This window comes from Melozone crissalis, unplaced genomic scaffold (assembly GCF_028551555.1).
Source record: "Melozone crissalis strain CALT ecotype California unplaced genomic scaffold, PUWL_Pcris_2 ptg000013l_1, whole genome shotgun sequence".
In the NCBI taxonomy this organism is placed as follows: Eukaryota; Metazoa; Chordata; class Aves; order Passeriformes; family Passerellidae; genus Melozone; species Melozone crissalis.
In genome coordinates, this window is record NW_026535791.1 from 9030683 (window position 1) to 9043465 (window position 12783).

General features: G+C 37.9%; 1 protein-coding gene across 4 annotated transcripts in view; it reads left to right on the plus strand.

The window, feature by feature from the left end:
* The window catches only part of NBEA (neurobeachin), a 452437-nt gene that overhangs the window by 289665 nt on the left and 149989 nt on the right, over positions 1-12783 (plus strand). The window lies entirely within an intron of this gene.

Here is a 12783-nt window from a genome sequence, read left to right on the forward strand (position 1 = left end):
GGTTAATGTCTTAATATTCACAGCTAAGCATACAATTGCAATATGAACAGATTCTTTGCATTTCAGATTTTATTGCTTCCTCTCTACTTCCTTGAGGTATAGGCAGTGAGTACAAAGCATTTGCCCATTGCACAGACTTTGAGCAGAGATGTGAGAAACAGCAATACCTGAAGTGCTTTTATTAGCAAGGGTCACTTGTTGAAAAGTCTGTAAATACCAATATGATGCCTTTTTTTTTCTTTTTTTTTTTTTTTTTTTGTCTGTTAAAGTGTAAATGGACTCATTCCACAAGTCAGGGTTTTGTGAGTCAGGGTGCTTGTGCCTGATCCCAAGTGCCACACAGCCTGTGCAGAGACACCTGCCCTCCTGCTGGCACCCAGTTCTCTCAGTGATGGAGTTAAGGGGGATCTGCAGTGTCTCAGCCCATCTGTCACAGCAAGAGAAAAAGTTGCCTGTTTTAAGCAAGGACTAAGAGAGAATGGAGCTGTGACCAAGCTATGAACTTTGGGAGTTAACACATGAGCTCTGTAAATATGCACGAGAGAGCCCTTCTGGTCCCTTCCTGGGTGAGGGAGTGCAGTGAGATCTGTTCAGCTGTCTTCTAGCAGGTTCTGTTACAGCTCTGTCTTAGAGGTGATACTACCTTCCCTGGCAAGTGGGCTGGAAAAAAGGATATGTTGAAAGATGAAAATGCACTCTCCTCTCAGATGGGATAAAACTGAGAAATATTAAATGTGGTATGAAGTTTTTTAGATTAATTTACTTAGGAGTATCTTTATTAAGATACTCCACTAAAGGAGAGTTTTGTGATGTCATGATTTTTTCTGCATAACTGAATTTCTGAAATAGCTATCTTTGCTCCTGCACTTTCTTCTGATACCATAGTAAAAATCTGTAGCAAAGATAAGATCATAAGTAGATGATTAAAAAAATAAAAATAAAATCAAAGCAAAAAAAACAAAAATCCCACAAAAAATTGAAAAGGCATAAAAACCCCAACAATCACCTACATGGAAGTTAATCTTGTACTTTAGAACTAAAGCAGAGCAGAGAGGGAGAAATAGATGCTTTTATTTGGGAGCAAGCATCAGTATATGATTATCACAGTCACTCTACTTGCTTTCTGAATCTGCAGCTAAACTGCTGCTGAGACACTGTTGCCTAAAGTCAATAAAATAGTGCATCAAGCAGGACCCTAAAGGGGGATAATTTGATCAATGTCCCTTTCTCTTTTAGAAGGAAAACTCAGTGCTGCTTTGGCTAAGTTCTTAAATCTAAGAACACTGTTTCCAACTAAATATGCACATAGCAATTTAAAAGACTGTTTAGAGGCTGAAATATGCATTTAATTGAAATACTGATAAAAAACTGCAAAGTGGGCATGAAAAAGTCTTTCCTAGTCTGGAAAATCTCAGCCAGAAATGAAGTTTTCTCTATGCCACAACACTGACATTTTGTTCAAACACACTGATACAATTCCTCTAGCTACCTCCCTCTACAAAAACCAAGTATTTCAATATGTCCTTAAGAATTAATGTGCAATTTATCCTTTTACTCAAGACTTCTGCTGGACTCCTGCTCCCTCAGGACATGGCACAGTCATTCTAGTCCTTTGCTTTTACTGCTCATAAAATTGGGAGATATTGTCAGCATTGCAAAAGCAGAAATAATAGAAAGTGGAAAAAAAAAGAATTTTGAAATATTGACAGGATGCCCTTGTGTTCCCTATCAATGCTAACAGAGCAGGCAAACTGCTTCCAAGTGTGGTGAGGTGATGTGATAATGGTGCCATATGGTACCAAAACCTGTGAGCTTCTCAAAAGGAACCCACACTCCACTATCTCAGTTTTACCATTAGATTAACTGCAGCCTTTGCTACTCAGCTCTCACTCATCTTTGGAGCTGATGTTGAGAGTTAATGATCACACACAGTATCATACATGTCTTCTGTAAATTTTACGTTGGTAAAAAAACCCATGAATCCCATGATACCCTCTTTAGCTGCTGATTTTGCAGGATTTTCCGTACAATGATATCACCGTTTTTCCCAGTTTTCAGTATATAGAGCATGGCTCTGAAACTTGAGTCGAATAACTGAAATCAAGAAAAGCAGTAGGCAAAGGAGGTGTGGGTTTGGCCTAAGAAGGTCTGAACAATCTCTGACAGCTCTGAAGAGCAGGTCCCAATAAAGCCGCACTGTCTGTTCTTGTCTAATTCTAAAGAGTTACGTACATTTAGTATACATGATCCGGAAATCTTTGAGATCTATCTGGTTATGGCATAGCACAGCATCATTTATATCTAGTTACTGCTCAGAGTGAAATGACACATAGGAATTTCTATATTCAGATATGCCTCCAATTTAACTTTAAAGCTTAAATCAATTCAAACCTGATTTACAACGATTTGGATTGTCTCAGTAAGAGATAGGAATTAAACAAAATCTTTATAAACCAGGTTTCAATTGATTTAAGATTGTCCACATTTAACTAAAACAATTTAGCATCGTTTATTCCATGAAACTAAAGCACACTTTAAACAGATGAGGCCTTGGGTTTTAGAAAATTTTTAACTAAGAGGATATAAATAATACAATATTTTGATTTGTGAACTTAAAACTGAAAAAAAGGGAAGTTTGAAACAGATTGAGATTGTTCATACAAAGTTATCTGTACATACATTTTGTTCCAGAGACTCTTTATAGTTTTTCATCAACCATGTGGCACAAATCAATGTAAAGTTTGCTTTGATAAATTGCATATGGTATGGAGAATTTTTAAATAATTATAGTCTGAATATTTTTATTATATAATCTTAGTATTCCATATGTTGCAATTGCAGTTGGTCAGATTTCATTACATTAAGTAACATTTTAATAAAATATGAAAATCTGATTCCATGTTATTATGGTCTTAGGATTATGACTTATAAGTTTGCATCACAATTTTTAACAAAAGAAGTATTGAAACTGTCTTGCAGTATGAGTTAGCGAAAGACATTGTTCTTGTTTCAGCATTTATGTATTAAAATATTTTACATGTTTCTGTTTCAGTTTTAGCTCCTTTTCTTCCCAGACTGTTCACTTCAAGAGGCAAGTCACATCTCTGTTAGAACTAATGATTGACATAGCCCAGTCAAATTTAACAGTTTCCTAATATGTTGTGAATCTCTGGGTCATACAATCAAATCCACTGTAGTGACTTGATATTACTAACTCTTGTCCATTTCTGTTACATTTATATTTCCTAATGCTGCAGTGGGCCTTTTAAATACTTAGGTTTTCCCTTAAGATCCTAAGAATTTAAATTTGCTAACAGTTTGTCTCCTGCTTAGTAGGTGATTATTTCAAAATTAAAAATCTGTGGGTGTGTTCTAACATTATAAACTTGCATTTTTACAAGGATATAAGGCAGTAGATCTAGTAGATATGCAGTTTTCTTTTAACAAAGTTTGTCGTTTGGGTTGGGTTGCTGGGTTGTTTATTTCAGAGTACTGATCTTGCATTAAAATAGGTCATTAAAAAAATAAATGTTGATCTACTCAGGTTTTATGAATTCTACATTTTAGGAAGATGTTCTCTTTGTTCTGAAGGTGCATTTCACTTGCTGAGACTTGTTTGTGTGCATTTGAAAGCAGAATTTAGCCTTGACGTTTTTGAAAGATACATGTTCTTAACTGGAGCACATTTCATCTATTTTGTCATAGAGCTGTTGACAGCAGCAAACATACCCCAGCCAAGCAAGGGATCCTTGATGGAATCTTTTGCTACTCTTTAAAAGAGTATTTTCTAGAAAGAAAGAAAGAAAGGAAATAAAAATAGGAGGATATGATGCTTTGAGTTATTTTAGGAAGACAAAGGGCTTTGGCAGGCATCTGGTTACTTGCGTGGGCTCAATCAACTCAGAAGCTGATTTCCTCATCAGCCACAGTGAATTAGAGCCTCACGACACTTTTGCAAGAATAAATACATGTTATTTGCTCCATTATATGAGCAGATTGAGCAACTCATTCAAATAAACACAAGGAAAACCACTAACTGCCTTTAATGAATTTTAGTCTTACTGTATCATAACCTTCAGTACAGAATCTTCCCTTCTCCTTGGACATCTGCCTTGAGGTGGAAGAAGCCTCCCCCCTAGTACAAATAGGCCAGGAATTTTTATACAGATGCAGCATCCCAGCACTGCCATAACTTTTAGCAACTTTGAACTTCAGAGTAGAAATATTTCTAGAAAGCAGCACTATTACTGATAAATGAGAGCAGATCTTCCATCTGAGCCAGCACGAGTAGCAAGTCCACCCCAGCCTGAGGACTAAATGTGAAAAGCCTTCTCTCCAGACTTCTTGGGAGTCTGCTGAGTGCATTGACTTACTGCCCTGTGCTAAGGAACACACTAGGTCAGGGGTATTTGACAGCTTGTATTATTATTAATGAGATATAAGACCTTTCACTTCCAGGTCATCTGTTTGAAGTCCAGACAAACATTATCAACATCTGTTTTGTGGCCTATGCAATATAAGCCTTTTGTCTCTTTTCAGACAAACTAACAGAAATTATTATAATTTTGACCAATTTCCAAATGAAAACATTTTAGATGATGTCATTAGAGAGAATTGGAATAGTGCCAAAAGTTGTACTACATAGAGTTACAATTAAAGTTGTATAGCAGTACAAAAAGAAAAATTAAAAAATATAAATTATTTAGCCCATGGGGAAATTTTCTATTCCAGGTTTTAACAAACAGCTCATTTAAATTTCTGAAATTATGTTGAAGTCTTGCATAGGACCAGATGCAGCAATGAAACCACTAACGCATCAAGGAACTGCACCTAAAGCCACAAAATCTTGCAAAATAAGTAATTTTCATGGAAAACATATATTTTGACTCAACTTCAGATGTATAATACACATTTAAAATTTATACCCATACATTTTGAGTTATGGTAACACTTCTTTTGGCCGAAGTCTGACAAGGATTTTCTTTACAAGAGTTGACCAGTGTAGACAATCTCCGGTAAGCAAAGCTGTTTGGAACTTACCTTACTCATTCCTAAGGAGTGAAGGAGGACCATATTTTCTTGACTTTTCTTCTGTTGCCATTCTCAAAATTTTAATAATACATGTAGTATTATTTGTATTGTTTTTGTTAACAGACTGAAGAGGTAGACAAACTGTAGATTTTCTTAATGAAAAAAAGGAAAAACACAACATAAACTTGAGCCTCTACTGAGAAGGCAGATTTTCAAATTATTAGATTTTTCAGGTATATAAAAATGTATTTGAGGCCAACCAGAGAAATTTTTGTTGCATTATCTGCTGTTAGAGTAATGGATTGAAAGAAAGGACCAAATAGCATTGCTATTGTCTCCAGCAGTGACCACAGCCTACTCAGGACGTTTAGGGGTAGAGGAAAAGAATCATCTTCATCCTTCTACCTCCCAGAGAACAAAACACAACACTGGTTCCGAGGGTGATCTCATCTTCCCTCTCCAACTCTTCTCTTCCTGCCCTGGTGTGTCCTCTCCCATGGAGCCCTGTTGTCCATCACATTCTCTCCTCTTCCTGCAGCAGTTGCCATCCACATTCCAGTGGCTCTGATGGTCTGGAATGGCCCAGAGGGCAGAAAGCAACAACCATAATGGAAACCTAGCAAGGACTGTAGCAAATACACAGTGGTGCTTCCTAATAATTCTCTCTCAGCCTCTAATAGCTTGTACGTCTGATACTTCCAGAGCCAGAGGTAGTCATTATTAGCTTGCTTGCTTTCTTCTTTCCTTCTTTCTTTCTTTCTTTCCTTCCCATTTTATCTCTCTTCTCTCTCTTACACTCTCACTTTCTTTTTCTCTCTGCCTGGAGGTGGCTAAGGTACCTTAAGCTTTGCCATACCTTATGCATTTTCCTTTATGAAAGTATGTATATCCATGTGCACACACAAATAAGTAAGTTAAGTAGCAAATATGAAAGTTTCAATTGAAAATACAAAAAAGTCTTAATATTTCTCCTAGTTTTTCAAGCTTCCAAATGGAAACTCTTCACTGAATTCAGCGTGCACTACTAAGTAGTTGTTTTTTTTTTCCTTTCGAACTTCATTATTATTGCAAATTAGCATTCAAGATAGGAATTTCATTGGGGCAGTTGCTTGTCTGAGAAAATGACAGGAATGTGGAAAAAGAGTGATTCCGTTTCCCATTCTCTGATAGATACGTAACCACACAAGCCTTTTACTTCCAAACATGGAAATTTAATTCAGCCAGATTTTCGTAGTTTCTGTTTTTTACATATTCAGATCTTGATCCTCTAGTCTAAGTATAAAAAAGAAAAACATATTTGTATGAGTTTAATTTGGAGTATAGATTCAGGCATAAACTGAAAACAATTATACTTTTGATATGTAGTTGGCTTTCACAGTGAAAAAGAAAAAGGCCCACAGTTTCAATAGCATACTATTTTTAGACAGCTCAGTGTTTATTCTAATCATTTTTTCCATATTACTATCCAAAATATCTTAATATTTTATAAGGTGGTTGTCAGTCACATATGATAGTGCTCCTAAACACAGCTTTGAAGAACTCTTCTCTTTGTACCTTAGTACAGCAACTCAAAGACTGAGCACCTTCAGCTTTTAAAATGACAACCAGATTTCCTGCTTTCTAAGCTTTAAAATTAAATCAGTTATAACTCTGTTGGATTGTATTTATGAGTGGCTCTGAGAGTGCTTCATGTTTTGTTACTGTCCACTGAAAACAGTCTATTTAATTTGTTTTTCCATACATTGCAAAACTCTTTTTTTGAAATTTCTAAGGCTGCAAAATTAGACTATAGTGGAGCCTATGACTTCACAAGTCTGTAGCTTCTTCCTTTTCCTGATGTGCTACACCCTGGATGGAACTGCTTAATTCATTCAAGGTCAAGCTGATGAGCTACCTGATATATGAGAGACTGCAGGAAGACAGGCCTAGACATAAGGAAACTCCACCATTTTGCATCTTATTTCATCTTCATTGTGCAATTTGTTCCCATGCAAAAATCCATTTATTCTTCATAGGAACATATTGGGACTAACCCACCATAGATTAGTTGAAGGAATGTATTCAGAACTGTATTGACAGTATCTATGTTTAAACTAAGCACTTCCATTGACCTTTGGACAGGACTTTTTTTGCCTTTCTTTTTTTCCTTTGAAGCCAATTAGATCAGTCAAAAAGACATTTTGGTTAGTCTTGGTTTAATTAACCAGAAATTGTACCAGAGGAGGCCTCATCCCATACTTTTAGCTCAGCTTTCTAAAGGAACAAGGTTTATATAAGCGCCCTCTGTTAGTCTCTGTCATTGTAATTTCTGAACCTGGAAGCCATTTTGAACAAATTTTTAAACAAGAGTAACGACTTGAGAAGCAATAAAATTCCAGCAATGGAATCAGGTCGGTAAAGAAAAAAGGCTGAATGACAGAGCCTGCCACATCACTTCTCCTTTCAATAGGTACCAGAGGATGTTTGTGGAAGAGTCTTCTGAATTACCCTAACTGTGGGAATGCAGTACTTGCAGCCAGCTAGCAGACTCAGTTGCGCTAGGGTTGGCTCTGGTGTGGTTTAGGGATACTCAGATTTTCAGAAAATTTTGAAGTTAACAACTGCTGCATCCCAAGTGATTTTTCCAAAGATACCTGTCAAGTTGTATGCTGAACCAACAACCTATATCTTTATTCTCACAAAAATATAGGAGTTACTGTCTATATAAGATAGAACGTTAAAATATCATGCGCTATCTCAACATAAGATTTCTGTTCACTCTGGTCTCAAGAAATACAAGAATTACAGTTTATCTGAAGAGCTTTTCCATAATGGAGACTGGAAGGAATGAAAGCTGAAGGGCTTATTTCCTTAAATTCCTAATCAATTGAGCCCTATGGGCATGACAAGGTACACAAACTGGACAGTATAAGATACCTGTCAAGTCTGGTTTGCTCAGACTGGCATCTGGGATTTGATCCCTTGTGTTCCTGACTTGTTGAGTTCCTGTTTCAATGATATACCATTATAGCAGGCTTCTCTCTCTGCTTTCTCCTTTCTTCTTTAACTGAACATTAAACATGTTATTCTTTTGAACATTAGATATACTTTTCTAGGTGTATGTTTTTCTGTTACATTTTGATTAAATAGCTAGCTATAGTGACTCTCCAAGTGAAAAAAATTGTTACTTATGTGAGTGTGTTCAGCATCACTTAAGGTTTTCTAGGTTGAAAAAGTATCTTAAGTTTTACCTGAGAGTGAGGAGGGAGCTAGTGCAGGTCCTACTGCATCAGTGTAGAATACTCACATCTGGATGCACTGCTTAACAATCAAGTTCTTAAGTTTCTAAACCATCTTAATTTACTCAGTCCTTCCAAAGTATAGCTTCAGGCAGAGCACATTGTATGAATCTAATTTTGAAGTGGCAAATGTGTGCATTGCGGTAGTGAGGTCCCTATCCCAAATATTTACATTTCTGGCCAGGTGTAAATAATTAGGGGGAGTCTTGACTCTTATTAATACCTGATCATCTGGCAGGCTGGCACTTGTACACGTCCTGGAAAAACTCTAAAGCCATGTAAGCCATTGGGAACCTCAGCACATTCAGACGTTCTCATGTGTGCCACAGAGTAAACCTGACTTCACCTGCAAAAGGGAGTAAATGTTGTGTTTCTGTCACTTTGGGCTGTTAGACACACAGATAATTGTTCCACAGGACCTTCAGTGGTTCAGTAAGACTGACTTTGGTTTCGTGTTGAGTTTGTCTTTGTATTTTCTCTAACTGTTCTATTAAGTGGTTGCTTTCTATCACCCTTGGAACAATATAAAGAAATTGTTATTCCTAGAAATATTGGGAGGCATGTCTTCCCTCAGGAAAAAGTACTATTTAATGTTTTTCTTTTAATGAGACTCGGAAGGTATAGAACTAAAATAATAATTATTTACTCGTGAAAGTGCATATGTCACTTAATTCAAAGGTATATGTTTGAGATAAAATTACTTTTTTTCTTCTCAAGCAGCACTATATTTAACTATTTTCACAATCTCATCAAAACTCTGTAATTCTGTCTTACTATTTTATTCACAGTTATAATATGCAAGATTGTTTTTATTTACATTTCCTTTTTAATCAAACACATTTGCTTGCTGTTATGGCAACCACTTAAGAGAATTGAATTGCTGTAATTGTTTAGTCATTGTTGTTGAAAAAGACCATTTAAGTTGATCTTTGATGTTAGTGGTAGTAGTGTTGCATGCTTTATGGAGGAAAGGGGGGAAAAGTAGGGAAAATCTTGAATATCAGGACCTATCCACACTGGCTATGACATTTAAACAAACAAAAAAGTCAATCCCTCTCTCACAATATGAAACATATGATTGTGCAGGGGTAAAAAGCCAACAAAATAAGCTTGGATACCTCTGAAAACAGGAGAAAATAATTTGGGATATTATTCAGTGGTGGAAGAGAAAACCAAGATTGTAGTAATATTTAGACTTAGATTCTGGTTTTTGCATTTAAAAAGTTGTGCAAATTATCTTTAATGGAACTGTTGAAAGTAATGAGTAAAGGGAGCTGTATATGTACATTCTTATAAGGGCCTTGGCTTGAGTGAAGTTACTGCCTTCAAGTGTTTGCTATAGCGGGGAACAATTTGGGGGCAGCCATCCTCATGTAAGTGCAATATATTTACTGCAGAAATCTTTTTAAAGGGTAGTTTGAATCAAATTTAGGATGACAATGGGAACAAAAATAGACTAAATTCTGGGAATTGTTTAGGAATTTTACCTTGTTTATTTGTTATTTACTTGGCACTGCATGTGTTATATTAGATGTTAATTGATTGAAATATTTTTCAGACTAAAGCGCTTTTCCCAAAGGATTCTGGTATCTATACTTCTTTCTACTTCCATGATATGTGACTTTCATTTCAAGTAACTGAAGTTTTTGTGTGCTTGTGCATGTGTTACATCTGGTTTTTTTAAGTATAAGGATTTCTATACATTTCAAATACAACTCAGTGCCAGATACACCTGGCTTTACAGTTATAGTGCTGAGGAAATTTCAGTTGTCTTATTTCAGGTATCTTGTGAGTGATTTTTATTTATTATTCTAATTATCTAAAATTCTTGTGTCATATAAAATTACAAAATGTAATTTATGCAAACTATTTTACTTAGTAAAAGTATTGGTTTCAGTTAATCTATGCTGAATACATGTATATGTAAAAAGATCTATATGTTTTTTCTTTTAAACCAGTATCAGTTAAAAATTAAGTATGCCAACATCCACCTGGGTTTTTTTCAGAGTAATTACCAGTAGGTTGTAAAATGAAATTGGTTGAGCTGATTGGATATGTTTTCAAAGTACTTGTCCCAGCTAATACATTTTTGTTTATGGGTAATCACCAAAATTTTATTTTAAAAGTTAGACTTCTAGGCCTGCGGCAGGTAAATGTCTTTTTTCGTAATTCAGCATAGAAAAGCATTTTCCTTACCCTCCTTAGGAGTAATTGTGCCCAATCTTTTTAGCAGATATACCTCCACTGTAATTTTCAGGCTCCTGAATGTAACACGCGTTTAGCTCTTACAGCTAAAAATGACAGTTTATGAAAATGAAAATATTTGAAACAATAAGTTCAAAATACTACTCTTTAGCAGCTTTCCTTAAAAGATGTAATTTTACTGATATTCCATCAGCAGAAAAACTTTTAAAAACCTAATGGAACTTTTCACTTGCCTTGGTTAGCTTTACTTGAAATATACAAGAGCTAAGTTACAAGAACAGGGAATGAAGTCTGTGTTTAACAAAAATTCCGCAGGGGAGCAGGGAAGTTACATTCTGCTTTTATTCACTGGGACCTTCTAATTTCACAATTATTTACGTTTGGAAAGAAAATATTATTTTAAAAGGTAGATGTGTGGTAGAGTTTATTTTAGAAATGTAAATCACATGGGCTGACCACAGGGATCAGGCAACAGGGAAAAATCGCCATTTGAACAGATTGCTAGATCTGTGTGTCTGAAGTGATTTCTGGACTCGTTTTAAGGCCAGAACTTCTCTGATAGGTCGCTGCCTTTCTGTTGCGGTCGCCCCGATAGCTCCGGAGAGGTTCGGTAGGGGCAATGAACCGATCCTTAAAGAGAGATGCTTTTGCTTAGAGTCCCAAGAGGCGACAAGCGCCCTAGACACGGGTTCCCTCCACAAACGCCCGCTTGTTGGGCGAGGCGAGGCAGCCACAGGTTGGCTTTTTCCCGGAGCGGGAGGGGAGCGCCCTCGGTGCCGCCCGCGGTCCCTGCGCCGCGCGGGGAGCGCCCGGAGCATCCCCGGGGCCGCCGCCGCTGCGGTGCCGCTCCCCGGGCCTGGCCCCGGCCCTCTCCGGGGCCGCAGCCGCGCTGGAAATGAATATTTACATCCCCTGGAAAAGCGCAGCTCGGCACCGCCGAGGGGCCGGGCGGAGGCTGGAGCCGAGGCTCGTTATCCCTCCCGAATGCGAATGAGCCCGTCCCGCGGCTCTTGGCTCAGGTGTGCTCAGCTTTTGTTTCATTAGATTATCAATTGGGCTCGGGAAGGAGATCCGGAGCTTCCCGATAGCTCGGTGCCATATGGAAAATCTGCGCTATTTTGATTATGCTCTATGTAAACATTTTAATATCGGATCCTTAAAATCCAGAGACTGTCCCAAAGGGGATTAAAACATAATCCTCTCTCTCTATAGCTGTAGTGGATTAATTTCGTATTCTCTCAGTGGCTGGCTTGCTCCCTGAAGGCTACAACAAAAAGACTCAGTGCTCCTTAAACATGCTATGGAATTGCAAGTTGTAATTGGAGATTTCCAAAGGACAAGTGTAAAAATGAAACACTGCTAATGCCGATTTTTTTTTCATTTTGTGCTTTAAGAAAAGAAAAAGTCTGTAAAGATATTTTTAAACTTAGTTTGAACATCACCTTTCCTGAAATCCCATAATGTGACCGCTATTTATTTTGCTTTATGGTTTTTTTGGGGATTTTTCTTTGTTCGTTTGTTAGTGTGGGGATTTTTTTTTTTTTGTTTCTGTTTTCGTTTTTTTCCCCCAAACAAAAAAAAAAAAAAAACCACAGGAAAACCTTTTCTCATCTGGAAAGTACGATAATGCTTATTCCTTGTCGCATTGTGATATCTCTGACATGTTTACCTTGCAACAAATCTAGGGTGTCATTTGAGTAGAATGCAGGGCAGATGCCAAGGTACCAGTCTGGGAGGGAACTCGGAGCCTTTTCTCGGGAGGAATAGAAAGCCAGAAATCCCCGATTTCCCCTGCCTTCAGGAACGGGCTAAGAAGTGACGGTTCCCTTTCCCTCCACATTCACCCCGGCTTTTGCAGCTCTGCCCCCTGCTCCCGTCCGCCAGGGCACATCACCCGCGAACCGGGGCGCACCATTGTCTCCGCCTGAATGGCAGATTACAGGGTTTGGCCTTTTGGCCATTAAGTAGCAGTGGCTTTATTTTTATTTTAGCCACACAACACCAGGGAAAAAGAGGTAATTGGATTAAATTGATGTTCTTCCTTCTGGGATTCAGCAAAGCCCACAAACGCCTCCTTAAAGTGATAGAATATCGGGTCGTTTCCAGGACGCGTCTTTCCAAGGCGCTTTTCTCCCGGCACAAAGGCCCGTGAGCCCATCACCCTGCGCCGGGCCAAGTGTGCCCGAGAAGGGACAGAGGAGGGCTAGGGCGCTCTGCTTGAGAGGGCAAGTGCTTCTGCAGGGCAGGGAACCGCCGGCTGCACAAACCC